Source organism: Suncus etruscus, chromosome 3, assembly GCF_024139225.1.
Source record: "Suncus etruscus isolate mSunEtr1 chromosome 3, mSunEtr1.pri.cur, whole genome shotgun sequence".
NCBI classification, from domain to species: Eukaryota; Metazoa; Chordata; class Mammalia; order Eulipotyphla; family Soricidae; genus Suncus; species Suncus etruscus.
The window spans coordinates 96,237,254-96,255,011 of record NC_064850.1 but is presented as its reverse complement, the minus strand read 5'-3'; positions in this window follow the sequence as shown (position 1 = coordinate 96,255,011).

The following is a 17,758-nucleotide window of genomic DNA, read 5'->3' as shown; positions in this document are numbered from 1 at the left end:
ATTCTTTTTTTAACCTCTGTGAGAACTCACGGGGAATAAGTGTCATGGCAACACAAAGGAAGTGAAAACCCCAGTGCCTCCCATCAAGAAATCGATGCTAGTGATGAAAAATAGTAACATTTCAGATTTGGGATGATAAATCGTGTTGGTTATCATGATACAAAGAAATTTTTTAGCTTTAAAAAATAAGAACACGGTAGGCACTTGCCTTGATCAGGGTTCAAATCCCAGGTTCAAAACCCCATGTGTTCCTTGGGGCCACATCAGGAGTGGTCCCTGAGAGCAGAGCCAGGAGTAAATTCTGAGCACCACCAGGCATGCCCCCTCCCCACACCAAAAAAAAAAAAAAAAACTCAATGATTGCAAAAAATAGTTGGAAAATTTCAGAGGTTAATTCCCTTTATTCTGTCAATGTATTTTTAAGTGAGAAGGATGTGGGCGCAAGACTCTGGAAACAACCAAGATGCCCTTCAACAGATGAATGGCTAAAGAAACTGTGGTACATATACACAATGGAATATTATGCAGCTGTCAGGAGAGATGAAGTCATGAAATTTTCCTATACATGGATGTACACGGAATCTATTATGCTGAGTGAAATAAGTCAGAGAGAGAGAAAAACGCAGAATGGTCTCACTCATCTATGAGTTTTAAGGAAAATGAAAGACATTCTTGCTATAATAATTTTCAGACACAAAAGAGAAAAGAGCTAGAAGTTCCAGCTCACTTCAGGAAGCTCACCACAAAGAGTGATGAGTTTAGTTAGAGAAATAACTACATTTTGAACTGTCCTAATAATGAGAATGTATGAGGGAAATGGAGAGCCTGTTTAGAGTACAGGCGGGGGTCGGGTGGGGAGGAGGGAGACTTGGGACATTGGTGATGGGAATGTTGCACTGGTGATGGGTGGTGTTCTTTACATGACTGAAACCCAAACACAATCATGTATGTAATCAAGGTGTTTAAATAAAAAAAATCAAAAAGAAATCAAATGCAACAAACTCAAAAAAAAAAAAGAGAGAGAGAAGGATGTGGGTAACCATGGTTTTCTTTTGTGGGTGATACTAAACTACTTTGTTTTTAAAACTACCTACTTCAGGGGCCCGGAGAGATAGCACAGCTGCGTTTGCCTTGCAAGCAGCCGATCCAGGACCAAAGGTGGTTGGTTTGAATCCCGGTGTCCCATATGGTCCCCCAAGCCAGGAGCTATTTCTGAGCAGACAGCCAGGAGTAACCCCTGAGCATTGCTGTGTGTGGCCCAAAAAACAAAAAAAAAACTACCTACTTCATACCTCCAATTTGTGTGGCATGTATTTCTCTGAATGTATCTTTTAAATTTTAACTCTAGAAATTTAAAAAAATCATATCATTAAATTATTATTTATTATATTGGTTAGGAATACCTTTATACAGATTATTGACCTATTTTTAGAACTTTATTATTCATATAGATCTCATTTATATACTTAGATTCTTTATCCATCTGAAATTTTTGATATAGTATAAATTATTTAACATCACCTCTTTCTAGTTCTGTAGTCTGTTTTCCCACAAGTAATTAATTATCCTCAATATTTAATTTTTAACTATCCTTTGCATGCTAACATGAAATTGTACCCATCATTTCTAAAGTCCCCCAAATCCAAGTCCTTTTGAGTTTGCTTTTTTGTTTGTTTGTTTGTTTGTTTTTGTTTTTGGGTCACACCCGGCAGTGCTCAGGGGCTACGCTCAGATGTCGCCCCGGCAGGCTCAGGGGATCATATGGAATGCCAGGATTCGAACCACCGTTCTTCTGCATGCAAGGCAAACCCCTTACTGCCATGCTATCTCTCGGCCCAGAGTTTGACAAAAAACAGGTACTAGAGAAAATGTCTTCTCATTTATCATTACTCTGGAGGTAAATTTTTACTTCTACAAGAACTATATTTAATAGTTATTGAAGCTAGGTGATGGGTACATTGACTTATTTTCCTTATTTTTTAAAATTATTTGAAAAAGTTCTTACCATAATTAAATTTTTTTCTAAGGATTAGTTTGTCAAGTATTACCATGATTGGGCCAGTGAGATGGTACAGTGGTAGAATACTTATCTTGTATGCTGCCAACCCTGATTGTATTGCTAGCACCCCATATGGCCCTTTAACATCACCTGAAATAAGCCCTAAGAATAGCCTGGTGTGTCCCCCAAACCAAAAAACACACACATACATACACATACACACACTTAACATGATAACATGATAAAATTTTTCAATAAATAATGTAACCTAACTTGACTTAATTCTTAGTTTTTCCCCAGTTCCCCATCACAGCCTGATTTTATTATTCATGATACTATTATTGAAGATTATATGGAGTTGGGGATTTATTATGCTGTCAAGTTGCATGATTTGCCCAAACTGGGTTCAGTCACCAGCACTGAATGCTGCTCTCTTCCTGAGCTGGTTGTAAACCCAAAGAGCCCCCCCCCCCCCCCATCACTAACACTATGCAGGTGGATCCACTTGCCCTTGACACCACAGTGCTTAAGCAAACACTATATACTTGATCCACAACATTAAAATAGTATTGCCTGAAGTTGTTCCTGGGCCTCCTGAGCACTGGTTGGGAGACCCCCATCCTCCCAATAAAAAAAGTTTAGGCATGTTAATATAGCTATATCCTATAGCTATTATCATAATAAACATTGAAATTTATTGGTCTAAGTGAAGAATGCTTGTTTTCTCCCAGCATTTGAAGAATAATATGTAAATATAGGCTTTCTTCAGGGGAATTCAACTCTGAGGTAGAATCTGGTCCAGCTCTAACCCCCTGTCATCATTTCCTTAAACAATGGGTTGTCCAGGATATTTCCTGTTATCAGGATGAAAGAAGCTCAGAGGAAGAGCAGGTGCAGCTCTGAACTGTCTTTTCTATGCATGTTCCCCACAAAGTAACTTAAAAAGCTTTCCATAAATGTCATGTTCCAAAAAGAGCAGATTCAGGTGTGGGGAGTGAAGGTGGTAAAAATAGGGAATGATAACATTCAATGATAACATCCAATGGTAGCATAATTCTCGAATTTTTCAAATCTCAATTCTATATATTCTGATTATGTTACTAGGAGAAGCCATGTGAAAAGAGTTTTGAGAAGCAAAAAAGATGATCTATGTGATTGAAGAAATACTTAACTTGCATGTGGTTAGATCCCTAATATAACATGATCTGCCTAGCCCTACTAGGGCTTCAAGGATCAACCCCTGAATATAGAGCCAGGAATATCCCAGAATATTTCTTTGTGTCCTTCTGATCCCAGAAAAGGAAAAGAAAGACCTTGAAATCTGAGCCCAACTTCCTCAATATTATCAACTTCCTGGTAAAAAAGAGGACTTTGGGGCCTATTCCATCCACTTACTGAACCACATTCAGAAAACAGAACAGAACCCTGGCCCTATATTTACTTTCATCCTTATTAAGCCCAAGATACATATTAATTCTCCATGCCCCGTCTCTGCATGTTGAGATGCCAATGAAACATGTAATGCATAAGTGTGTAAGTCTGTATTATACATATATGCAACTTCATCACCACCTCAACCAATCAATAGCCAATTCTATGTTCATATTCCTCCCCTTAGTTAATGCTCTACCTGAGTTTTGTCCCCAAATGATGAGTCATTCTCTTTTTAGACAACCCCTATCTATTTCTAGTGTCTGTATTATTGCTTTAATAAAATATTTCTGCTTTTATTTACTTGTCTTTGAATTCTTAAGGACAAGAACCTGGCATTCATGTGAAAGCTACTCTCATATTTCTTTCTGGTCCTGAAAGAATTAAACCTCTTCCTGGAATCTGCAACTATCTTGTGACCCCAGTGGAGTAAGAAGGGTTAGTTTTTAGGCCGTGCAGCACAAACAGACCTGATAGCAACTTGGTGGAACTAACGGGTTATTGCCAATGTTGGGCAAGAGAACTCAGTAATGTCTTCCCTTATCTCTGGCTATCTCAAATCTGATCCTTAGTAACACCATTATAACAATATATGCATTATCTCTGCCTAACTGTAGTCTCATGCTTAAGAATAATATTCCCGGGCCCGGAGAGATAGCACAGCGGTGTTTGCCTTGCAAGCAGCCGATCCAGGACCAAAGGTGGTTGGTTCGAATCCCGGTGTCCCATATGGTCCCCCGTGCCTGCCAGGAGCTATTTCTGAGCAGACAGCCAGGAGTAACCCCTGAGCACCGCTGGGTGTGGCCCAAAAACCAAAAAAAAAAAAAAAAAAGAATGAGCTATTCGGTCTTTTTCTAAGAAGAACTTTAAAAATTGTTATTGGCGAGGCAGGGCCAGCAAAAAAAATTGTTATTGAATCACCATGAATGGCAAAGTTACAAAGTTACTCATGATTGAGTTGCAGATGTACAATGTTCAAGCACCACTTCTTTCACTAGTGCCTATCCACCTATGTCCCTACTTACCTTAATACCTCATCCTGCTTCGATAGCAGGCACAATTTCCTTTTTCTTATTCAATTTTTAGATACTAGTTTGCAATACTGTTACTGATAGGGTATCATGCATGTCACTATACCTCTTTTCAGCACCCAATTCTCTACCAGAATGACCACTTCCCTCTATCATCGGCATAGTGGTCCCTTCCTTGTCCTCACAACCCACCCCTTTCCAACTAAGGATCATTTCTTATCAGCATAGTGGCTCTTCCCTGTCCTCCTGACCCATTCCTCTCCAACTAAGGACCATTTCTCTTGTCCTTCATATTTATCATCTTTGGGCATTATTATCCTACTTTGTTTCATTATTTTCCACAAATGAATGCAATCATTCTTTATGTCCTTCTCCCTCTGACTCATTTCACTCAGCCTGATACTTCCAGATCCACCCACGTATCAGCAAATTTCATGACTTCATTCTCTCTAATAGCTACATAGTATTCCACTGTATCAGTGTACCACAGCATCATTATCCAGTCATCTATTCTTGGGCACTTGAGTTGTTTTCAGACTTTGGCTATTATAAATAGTGTTCTAGTGAACATGAGTGCAGATGTTTTTCTACATTGTGTTTTCTATCCTTTCATAGAGATGACCCAGCTAAATTCCTAGCTTTTTGAGGAATGTCCATATTGATTTACAAAAGACTGACCAGTCAGTATTCCCACCAGCAGTGAATGAGGGTCCCCTTATTCCCTGCATTCACACCAACACTGGTTTTTGTTTTGTAATGTGTAATGTGTCTCTCTGGTATTAGATGATATATCATTTTTACTTGCATTTTTACTTGAAGCTCAGTGATATAGAGCATCTTTTCATATGCCTTTTAGTCATTTGTATTTCTTCTTTGAGGAAGTTCCTGTTCATCCCTTCTCCTTATCTTTCATGAATTTCAGCCTACCTTTTATTGAGATGATTTTCCCTAATGATTCTCTTAAATTCTTCCATTTTTCTTCTAAGTATGTCTGTTCCTAAACTTTATTTTGTGGTTATCATGAAGTCTTTATCTAAGGAAATCTTTTTTATTTTTTTACCTTGAGTTGACTATTCATCCTTTTTTGTTTGTTTGTTTGTTTTGTTTTTGGGCCACACCCGTTTGATGCTCAGGGGTCACTCCTGGCTAAGCGCTCAGAAATTGCCCCTGGCTTGGCGGGACCATATGGGACGCCGGGGGATCGAACTTTGGTCCTTCCTTGGCTAACGCATCTAAGGCAGACACCTTACCTCTAGCACCACCTCTCCGGCCCCTCATCCTTTTTTTTTTAATATACCCCATATCCGTTCCCTAAATCATTATCATTGTTGATGTTGCTTTTGCAATGATGGAAGACATGCACATGCCTGACTATGTTGTTGTCACATTTTTAGCTGTGGTTCTCATGGTGGTTGCACATCAAGCTGTGCTTTTTATGCTTGGCTGCTGTGCTTACTGTTGCACTCAGTTGAAGCAAACAGTTTATGATTGTGATGGTCACCAGGGGTCACTGAAGTGTCCCAGGGGTCATACTTCCTGGATGTAGTGCTGGCTTATCTTTTTTCATTATAATATTTACAGGGTGGAAACAGGCCACATCCCTTATTGTGGTGCTTGTACACAGCCTCGCTATGATATAGCAAATCACTGGACTAAAGATAGCAGCACTGGCAGGCTCAACTCGCAGAGCTGTCCAGACAAGCCCAGAGCTGGTGCATATTTGACCCTAAAGATTTAAACTTGTGATCGTGTGCTTGCTAAGTCCCTCCAGGCCTCTTTGCTCCTCATCTCTTGAGTAATCAGATTTCTTCCTATTCTCACTACCCTTTGGTGCTTTAAAATTGCTTCAGACTACTGTTCGCTTTTCTGACACAGTATCATGTGCTCAGGTTGTTAGTTTTCTTTGTGTTTTTATGTATTTCCCTGTATAGTAACTCCTTTTTACATTACTTCTAATGCTGATTTATTGTGGCAAACTCCAGTAGTTTTTGTGTGTCTAGGGAAACTTCAATTTCTCTTCATATTTGAATTTTTTGCAGCATAGAATCTTTAGTAATAGTACAGTATTATTGCTTTATACTTAATTAGTGGCTGGAGGTTTGTATCTTTTGGATTGGGGAATATGTTCTTTCACAATCTTCTAACATGTAGAATTTCTACTGAAAAAATCAATTAATCACAGTGCTTTTTTGTCTTACATATTTTCCCTATAGCAGCCCAATTTTTTTCTTTATTGTTGGTTTTTGATAATTTACCAATGATGTGGCTTGGTATGTATCTTTTTGCATTTAAAAGTTTGGGTGTTCTGGGGCTAGAGCAGTGGCACAAGTGGTAGGTCGTTTGCCTTGCATGCGGATAACCTAGGACAGACCACAATTCCATCCCTGGTGTCCCATTTGGTCCCCCAAGCCAGGAGAGATTTCTGAGCGCATAGCCAGGAGTAACCCCTGAGTGTCACCTGGTGTAGCCCAAAATCCAAACCCCCGCCTCAAAATTGTTTTGGGTGTTCTATCAGCTTCCTCTAATTATATAACCAGCTTTTCCTTAAGATTGAAAGTTCTCAAAAAAAAAAAAAAAGATAGAAAGTTCTGGGGCCGGCGAGGTGGCGTGAGAGGTAAGGTGTCTGCCTTGCAAGCGCTAGCCAAGGAAGGACCACGGTTCTATCCCCTGGCATCCCACATGGTCCCCCCAAGCCAGGGGCAATTTCTGAGCCTGTAGCCAGGAGTAACCCCTGAGCATCAAACGAGTGTGACCCGAAAAACCAAAAAAGATTGAAAGTTCTTTGACTAAATTTTTTTCCTTCCTTCCTTTCTCCCATCCTTCCTTTCTTTCTTCCTACTTTCCTTTCCTTCCCTTTTCTTTTTTTTTTTTTTTTTTTTTTTTTTTTTTTTTGGTGGAGCATCCTACCTTCTGTGCTATCTCTCTGGCCCCATCCTTTGTGTCATTTCATCCTTTGCCTATTACATTTATCTATGTTCAAATATTTATTATTTATCTTCTTCAGCTATGTAGTTTTGTTTTTCTAGTTTTTAAATATGAAAACATTGGCAGATTTGAGACATTTCTCTTATCACTTTTTTTGTTTTGGGTGCTGGAGATCAAACCAAAGACCTCATCCATACAAAGCATGTGCATACTACCTTACTTTCCCTTTACTCCTTTTTTTTTTGGTTTTTCGGGCCACCCCTGTTTGATGCTCAGGAGTTACTCCTGGCTAAGCGCTCAGAAATTGCCCCTGGCTTGGGGGGACCATATGGGACTCCAGGGGATTGAACCGCGGTCCTTCCTTGGCTAGCGCTTGCAAGGCAGGCACCTTACATCTAGTGCCACCTCGCCGGCCCCCCTTTACTACTTTTTTATTGCAGTAATTTTCTGCATATGTTTACATCTAAGCATTTTTTGCTTTATTCCATATGTTTTGATGTATTTTCTGTTTCCATTCTTATCAAAATATTTTTATTTTTTATTAACCCATTCATTTTTTAAAAATATGTTAGTGTCATTATTTTCAGCTTTTATTTTGCCCTTTTTTTTTTGAGGGGGTGGAGCACACCAGAGGTCAAATTTAGGACCTTGAATAGGCAAGGCAGGTGCTCTACTGCTGAGCCTCATCCCTCTCCCCATAAGCTAATTTTGTTGTTTTGTTTTGTTTTGTTTTGTCACACCTGAAGGCACTCAGAGGTTACTAATAGCTTTGTGCTCAGAAATTACTCCTAGCAGGCTCAAGGAAGCATATGGGATCTGGGATCAAACCCAGGTCAGGCATGTGCAAGGCAACCGCTGTGGTATCACTCCAGCCCCAGAAGATACTATTTGTTTGTTTTTGTGCTCCTACCAACAGTACTCTAGAGTTACCCTTGGTTCTGTGCTCAAAGGTCATTCCTAATAATATGCAATAGACATCTGTAGTGCTGGGGTCAAACTGGCATTGGCAACAAAGCAGGCAAGCACCATGACCTCTGTATAATCTATACATCTCTTAGGCCTCAAGAGATGATATTTTGTATGATTTAAATCTTTCTAGTTTTTATTTTATTAAGACTATGTGTTTTCAATATCTTTTATTGAGACTATGTTTTTGATACTTGTCATATACTAAAGAATATTCTGGGCCGGGAAGGTGGCGCTAGAGGTAAGGTGTCTGACTTACAAGCACTAGCCAAGGAACGGACCGAGGTTCGATCCCCGGCGTCCCATATGGTCCCCCCAAGCCAGGGGCGATTTCTGAGCACATAGCCAGGAGTAACCCCTGAGCGTCAAACGGGTGTGGCCCAAAAACCAAAAAAAAAAAAAATATTCTATGTGTAGTTAAAAAGAATGTGTATTCTACTGTTGTTGGGTATAGTATTCTCTATATGTTAGATATAGTACTGCTTTTCATACTTATGCTCAACCTGTTTCTATTACTGGAGATAAAGTGAATCTCTTATAGGTGGAATGCTGCCAGTTATATTTTTATATTTATTCTTCTGACATCCACCAATTTGTTTTAATCTATTTTACAGGGTTTTAAGCCACAGTCTGCTGTGCTCAGGACTTATTTCTCAGTTTCTTTGCTTCTGTTGGTGCTTTGAAGGACCATATACAATGCTAGGGTTCAGACTTGGGTTTTCTTGTGCAAGGCAAGCTCTTTACCTACTATACTGTCTCTTTGGTCCCTTTCCCTATCTACTAAGCAAAATTATTTATATATTTAATGATTACAGATAACAGAGGACTTGTTTCTACAATTTTTCTATTTATTTTTGTATATTTTATGTCTTTAACGCTCTCATTTTCTCCAATGTATTTTTCTTTATTAAATTCATTTTTCATATTGTAGTTTTAATTCTGGCTCATTTTCATTTCTATATATTTTTCAAATATTTTCTCTGGTTACCATAGGGATTGAATTAAACCCTAAATTTAGGGGCTAGAAAGATGACTCAGAGGACTGGAGCACATGTGGGAGGTCCATGTTTGATTTCTAGCATTCCCCCCAACTCCAGCACTTCCAGGAGTGATCCCCAAACACCAAGGCAGTAATAACACCTGAGCAATGGCTATTACACTCACCCTCAAAATGCAAAAATAAATAAATAATAAAATCTTAAGTTTATTGCAACTTAGTTTAAATTGATGTCATTCTGACTTTAGTAACATACAAAACACTACCTCCATATAGCTCTATCATATATAAATAATATATTATTGCCACAAAGTATGTATACATTATTTACACACTAACTGAGACTTTAAGTTGTTTCTTTAGGGCTGGGTATATTTGGATTTTTTGTTTTTGAGTAACACCCGGCAGCGCTCAGGGGTTCTGCCTAGCTCTACACTCAGAAATCGCTCCTGGCAGGCTCGGGGGACCATATGGGATGCCGGGATTCGAACCACCATCCATCCTGGATCGGCTGCATGCTATCTCTGTGCTATCTCTCTGGCCCATCTTTTAAGTTTTTTTGTTTTGTTTTGTGTGTGTGTGTTTTTTTTTTGGGGGGTCACATCTGGCAGTGCTCAGGGGCTACTCCTGGCTCTATGCTCAGAAATCACCCCTGGCAGGCTGTGCTATCTCTCCAGCCCCATCTTTTAAGTATTTTTAAAATTTTTAAATATTTAAATTTTAAATTTTTAAATATTTAAAAAAAAATTTTTTTTTTGTGGTTTTTGGGTCACACCCGGCAGTGCTCAGGGGATACTCCTGGCTCCATGCTCAGAAATTGCTCCTGGCAGGCACGGGGGACCATATGGGAATCTGGATTCGAACTGATGACCTTCTGCATGAAAGGCAAACGCCTTACCTTCATGCTATCTCTCCGGCCCCCAATATTTAAAATTTTTTAAATATTATCTCCCACCCCATTTTAGTTGTGACATTAACCAGGATTGCACACAGTTGTGGCACTTACATGCTTGCTTGGAGCTGTACATTCAGTTATTGTGTTCACATTAATTTTTAGCTGTATCAGTAGTTGAGTCCCACCCTCATGTCCATTTGTGTGGGGGGGGGGTGATGGGAGCACATCTGATGGTATTCTAAAAAAAAAACTTGCCGGAGAGATAACATGGAGGTAGAGCGTTTGCCTTGCTTGCAGAAGGACGGTGGTTCGAACCCCGGCATCCCATATGGTCCCCTGAGCCTGCCAAGAACGATTTCTAAGTTTAGAGCCAGGAGTAATCCCACAAACAAAAACAAACAAACAAACAACAACAAAAAACTGATAGTGTTCAGGAGCTAGTCCTGACTCTGTTCCTGGAAATCCCTGGGAGAGAGGGAACATATGTGGTGCCACGAATCTAAACTCAAGTTGGAGGAATACAAGGCTGGTGACCTACCCTATATTATTTTCATGGCTTCCTCGTCTCTATTTTTTGCCAGATATAGAATTCATGATCGATTGTTTTTTTTCCCCTTCAATACTTTAAATATAAATCTTTAGATGTTTTTCTTTGTTTTTGTTGCTTTTTTCTTGTTTTTGCTTTTTGGGTCACACCCAGTTACGCTCAGGGGTTACTCCTGGCTATGGGCTCAGAAATCGCTCCTGGCTTGGGGACCATATGGAACGCCGGGGGGATCAAACCACGGTCCGTCCTAGGCTAGAACGAGCAGATGCTTATACCCCTTGCGCCACTGCTCCGGCCCCAGTCTTTAGATTTTTTTTTATACCTTCTGTTATTTTTAATTAAAATCAACGTTGGGTCTGGAGAGAGAGCACAGCGGTAGGGCGTTTGCCTTGCAAGCGGTCGATCCAGGACCGTCGTTGGTTCGAATCCTGGCATCCCATATGCTTCCCTGTGCCTGCCAGGGGCGATTTCTGAGCAGAGAACCAGGGGTAATCCCTGAGCGCCGCCGGGTGTAGCCCCAAAACAAACAAACAAACAAAATCAACCTGACAGCTCTAAGAAAATGCTCCCAGTGTGTTTTCAGGATGGCTCCTTATAGTAAGTAATTGGGGGTCCATATGGAACTGGGGATTTCAAACCCGGGTCTTTTTTTGTGCAAAGTATAAAAACCCTTGAACTGTCGTCTCTCTTGCCCAAGAAACCAACTTTTATTTTCTTAATGATTTCCTTTTTTTAAATAATATATTTATTTAAACACGTGATTACAAACATGATTGTAGTTGGGTTTCAGTCATAAAAAAAAACAAAACCACCCCTTCACAAGTGCAGCATTCCACCAATGCACCCAATCTCCCTCCTCCCCCCACCCCCCCCCCCGCCTGTATTTGAGACAGGCATTCTACTCTCATTAACATTGTCATGGTAGTTGTTAATGTAGTTATTTCTCTAACTGCACTCTACACTCTTTGTAGTGAGCTTTATTCTTCCCTCCAAACCTCTACTTCCTGAAAATAACTGTTCCCCCCCCCTTTTTTTTATGGTCGTACCTTTCTAGAATGCCATATCATTGGAATCATACAGTATGTAGTCTTTTCACATTGGATTCCTTTTCTTAGTAATATGCATATAACTTTGTTTCTTCTATATCTTTTCAGAGCTTGTTATCTTATTTCTTTGTACTGAATAATATTTCCTGTATATTTGGGGAGTACACCTGGTAGTTCTCAGGATTTACTCCTTCTTCACTCATTAATTCTGAGTAGTTCACAGAGACCATATGGTATGCTAGGAATCAAACGTGGGTCAGCCATATGCAAGTCAAATGCCCTACACCACTGTTCTATCACTTCAGCCCCCTGGATAATATTTTATTGTTTAGATGTACCACAGAATGGTTTAAATAATTAGCCTTGCAGATAATGAATCCTAGTTCAATTTTTGGTACCCCATAGTCCCTTGAGCTCTACCAAGAGTGATTCGCAAGCAGAAAGCCAGGTGTTGCCTGCCCTGAGCATTGTCATGTATGTATGCCTCAACCACACTCCTCCAGCTAAAATAGATGTAACACAATTTATTTATATATATAATTATTTTATTTTATTATTTTTTGTATATATAATTTTTGAGTTAATACTTTGATATTAAGAATGTAGGGGCCGGAGAGGTGGCACTAGAGGTAAAGGTGTCTGCCTTGCAAGTGCTAGCAAAGGAAGGACCACGGTTCTATCCCCCTGCGTCCCATATGGTCCCCCCAAGCCAGGGGCTATTTCTGAGTGCTTAGCAAGGAGTAACCCCTAAACATCAAATGGGTATGGCCCAAAAAAAAAAAAAACAAAAAAAAATTGGGGGCCTGAGAGATAGTACAGCGGTGTTTGCCTTGCAAGCAGCTGATCTAGGACCTAAGGTGGTTGGTTTGAATCCGGGCATTTCATATGGTTCCCCTGTGCCTGCCAGGCGCTATTTCTGAGCAGATAGCCAGGAGTAACCCCTGAGCACCACCGGGTGTGACCCCCCCCCAAAAAAAAAAGAAAAAGAAAAAAAAAAGAATGTAGTATAAAATAGGGGGATGGGGGCTACAAAGAATAAAGAATATCTTCAATTTTTTTTTGTTTTGGGCCACACCCGGTGACTCTCAGGGGTTACTCTTGGCTATGTGCTCAGAAGTTGCTCCTAACTTGAGGGACCATATGGGATGCCAGGGGATCGAACCGAGGTCTGTCCTAGGCTAGCGCTGGCAAGGCAGATACCTTACCTCTAGCGCCACCACTCTGGCCCCAAGAATAATTTCAATTTTGAACCACATCCACAAACACGTTCTTCATATTCACATTGAATTAGCTCTGTAGATACACCATTTTTTTGAAAGAGATGTAAACCAAATCATGAAAATTCATGTGTATACCAGCCACGTAGCAGAAAGCTGACAATCTCAAGAGGAGAAAGCATGCCATGTTCCTGCCTTGCCAAAGCTATGCCTGCTGCATCCATCACTCAGAATCATGTTTTGCCTATGGTTCTGCCTCATCACCCGTCTACAATTCTCTTTCGGACACCAATCTGACCAAACTTCAGGTAAGCCAGTATTTGGGCTGATATCATCAGAGCTTTTTGGAGCAAATACAGGCATCCTTCCCCCATGTCTTCCTTTTTCCAGGAGGCCTGACAGCTGAGTACATACTCCTAAAAATCTGTTTCAGTAATAGTACTTTAAATTTCTGGATAACTTCATTTGTTTGATGTTGTCATCCTTATAGAAACACACTAATATAACAGAATGGACAGCTAAGAACAAGAGCTTACTAAACACTGCCATTGTATTCATGACTTCATTGGAGATAAAATAATTTTTACAAATGTGCTTGCTATACTGTACTTCTTTCTATTCTTATTTATTTATTTATTTTGGTTTTTGGGTCACACCCAGCAGTGCTCAGAGGTTACTCCTGGCTCTGCGCTCAGAAATTGCTCCTGGCAGGCTCGGGGGACCATATGGGATGCTGGGATTTGAACCACTGACCTTCGGCATGCAAGCAAACACCTTACCTCCATGCTATATCTCCAGCCCCCTCTTTTTTTACTCTTTAAAAAATTTTTTTCGGGGCCAGAGAGATATAGCACAGCGACATTTGCCTTGCAAGCAGCCGACCCAGGACCTAAGGTAGTTGGTTCAAATCCCGGCATCCCATATGGTCCCCGGTGCCTGTCAGGAGCTATTTCTGAGCAGACAGCCAGGAGTAACCCCTGAGTAAAAAAAAAAATTCTCTCTCTCTCTCTCTCTCTCTCTCTCTCTCTCTCTCTCTCTCTCTCTCTCTCTCTCTCTCTCTCTCTCTCGTTTTTGGGTCACACCCAATAGCGCTCAGGGATTACTCCTGGCTCTAGGTTCAGAAATTGCTCCTGGCAGGTTCAGGGGACCATATGGGATGCCGGGATTCAAACCACTGACCTTCTGCATGCAAGGCAAACACTTTACCTCCATGCTATATCTCCGACCCCTTTCTTCTCTTTTTTATTTTTTCTTTCTATTTTTTTGTTTGTTTTTGGTTTCTATTGGGCCACACCCGGTAACGCTCAGGGCTTACTCCTGGCTATGGACTCAGAAATCACTCCTGGCTTAGAGACCATATAGGATATCGGGGGATCGAATCACGTATAGAAATCTACATAGGGAACTAAACAATAGTCCCGCTAAAATGTCATAGTTTTAGTGCAAATGGCTAATTTTGTTCACCCCAAGAAATATTTAATCAGAAGGCCTGCTGTGGAAGATTTTACTCCTGCGTGGATCACTGGAAATATTTCTGAGATTTGTGTTATAGTACTGGCATTAGATTACCTTCATATTATTTGGCCTTAAAATTAATTCTCCCTTCTGCTGATATTCACAAGCAAAGTATAGCCTTGATTAAAATCCCTTTACCTGAATAGTTTTTAGCACCAAATCAAAGACAATATTTTTTTCTCTCTCTTCAAAGTGCCCTTGCAGCCTCGGCTTCTGACATGCAAGTCCATGGCCAGAATGCAGATTCTGGGCTATTGACTTTTCCCAGAAAAAGTGAAAACTCCTTAGTGGATTTAGTTCTTTCTTTCACTGTAAAATAAAAGAATCGATCCCAGTGAAGATAAGAATTCCTAAATTTTGGGGCCGGAGAGATAGCATTGAGGTAAGGTGTTTGCCTTTCATGCAGGAGGTCATCCGTTCGAATCCCGGCATCCCATATGGTCCCCCGTGCCTGCCAGGAGCAATTTCTGAGTCCGGAGCCAGGAACAACCCCTGAGCACTGCCGGGTGTGACCCAAAAACCACAAAAAAAAAAAAAAAAAAAAAGAATTCTTAGATTTTGGGGCTGGAGCAGTGGCGGTAGGGCATTTGCCTTGCACATGATAACCTAGGACTGACAGTGATTCTATCCTCCATTATCCCATATGATCCCCCAAGCCAGGAGCGATTTCTGAGTGCATAGCCAGGAGTACCCCCGAACATTACCGGGTGTGGCCCCAAATCAAAACAAAACAAAAGAATTCCTGGATTTTTACTTCTCACTAATCCCTTATTTTGCACCTGCAACTAGCCTACCAGGAACAACTTTGAGTTGTAAAATGTTCTCCTATGTAACTCAGAACTCTTTTTTTTTTTTTTTTTGGTGGGGGCCCACACCCGGTGACACTCAGGGGTTACTCCTGGCTATGCACTCAGAAATCGCTCCTGGCTTGGGGGACCATATGGACGCCTGGGGAACCCAGGTCCATCCTAGGCTAACAACCGCTCCGCACCTCCTCTCCAGACTCGTGCTTTTGGGAATTTTTAAAATTTCTTTCTAATCCTTTGGTTGTTCAATAGTGAACTGTTTAATTTTCCAGTGTTTTAATTATTTCTCCATTTCTGTTTTCAAATCACTTCTATTTTCATTGTACTTTGGTCTGAGAAGATAGTTGATATAATTTCTATGCTCTTGATTTTATCAGGTATTTTTGTGGTCCATTATGTGGTCTATCTTGAAAAATGTTCCATATGCATTGGAGAAAAAGCGTACTAACTCCCTCCCTCTCTTCAAAGCCAGTATTTTCTTGCTGAGTTTTAGCCAGGTTGAACAAGAGACAAAGTGATATTGAAGTGTCCAATTATAATTGGGTTGCCATTGATATTCTTTCTCCAGACTTAATTGCTGTTGTCTTAAGTATTTTGCTGGTCCCTCATTAAATGCATATAGGGTAGGTGTGTAATTTATTCCTGATATACATATTTCTTGATTATTAAGAAATGAACCTCTCTGTCTCTTCTAACCTATTTGAACCTGAAGTTTATGTTGTCTGATTTTAGTATAGCCACACCAGCCATTTTTTATTGTGTGTGTGTTTGTTTTTGTTTTTGAGCCACACCCGGCAGTGCTCAGGGGTTACTCCTGGCTGTCTGCTCAGAAATAGCTCCTGGCAGGCACGGGGGACCATATGGGACACCGGGATTCGAACCAACCACCTTTGGTCCTGGATCGGCTGCTTGCAAGGCAAATGCCGCTGTGTTATCTCTTCAGGCCCGGAATTTAATTTTTAATTCATTTTGCCACCTGTCTCTTGATTGGTGCACTTAGTTTATTGGCATTGAAAGATTATTGCTATAGAATTTTATGCCATCTTTCCATAGATTCGTGTGTTTGTGGTTTTTGTCTTGTCTTAAAGTACCTCCTTTAGTTCTTCTTTTGAAGTTGGTTGTGAAGTTCCTGAGCTGTTGTTTATCCACAAAGTTGTGTATGGTTCCTTCAAATGTTTTGTTTTTGGTTCATACCCAGCAGCGCTCAGAAATCACTCCTGGCAGGCTCAGGGCAGCATATGGGATTATGAGAATCAAATTACTGTCTTTCATGGGTTGGCCTTGAGCAAGGCAAACACCCAACCACTGTGCTATCTCTCCAGCTCCTGGTTCCTTTAAATTTGAATGAGAGAGGCTGAGCAGTGGTGCAGCAGTAGGGCATTTGCCTTGCACGTGGCTGACATAGGACAGGTCACAGTTCGATTCCCTGGCGTCCCATATGGTCCCCCCAACCAGAAGCGATTTCTGAGCAGAGAGTCAGGAGTAACGAGTGTCACTGGGTGTGGCCCCCCAATTTTTTTTGAATGAGAGTCTGGCTGGGTAAATTATTGTGAGGCAATCAATTTGTTGAAATTTTTTTCACTATATGCACCACTTCCTTTAGGCCTGGAGGATTTCCTTTGACAAATCTGCTGTAAATCTTTATTTTTGGTGTGGGGGGGGGAGTTGGGTCACACCTGGCAGCGCTCAGGGGTCACTCCTGGCTCTAAGCTCAGAAATCGCTCTTGGCAGGCTCGAGGGACCATATGGGATGCTGGGATTCAAACCACCGTCCTTCTGCATGCAAGGCAAACGACTTACCTCCATGCTATCTCTCCAGCCCCATCTGCTGTAAACCTTAAGGAGCTCCTTTGTATTTGGTTTTCTTCCCTGATCTTGCTGCTTTGAGTATTCTATCTCCATCTGTGGTTTTCATCATTTTGATTAGAATGTGTATTGGAATATTTTTATTCGGATCTTCTTTAGTAAGTGCCCCTACATGTTCACTCTATTCTTTTTGTTGCTTTGACTAGATGACAACACTTCTCTATCTTCTAGTTTATTTTAGTTTATCTTTGTAGTTTATCTTTTAGTACATTTTTAAAATCTAGCATGCTGTTGAATTTTTCAGCTGTATGGTTGTTCTCTTCAGTTCTGTGACTTTTGTTCGGTACTTCTGTTTTCCCTTCACTTGAAATCTATACCTCTGTGGATTTTTTTTTACTTCTTAAATTTATTTATTTATTTTATGCATTAAATAAAATAGATATCTCTCTTGGTCTTGATGGAATGGTCTCATTTAGAAGATAAAACATATCTGCTATAATTGAAACATATTTTTGTCTGTTAAAAAATGTGGTAGGGGACATATCTGATGGTGCTCAGGGCTTCCTGGCTCTACATT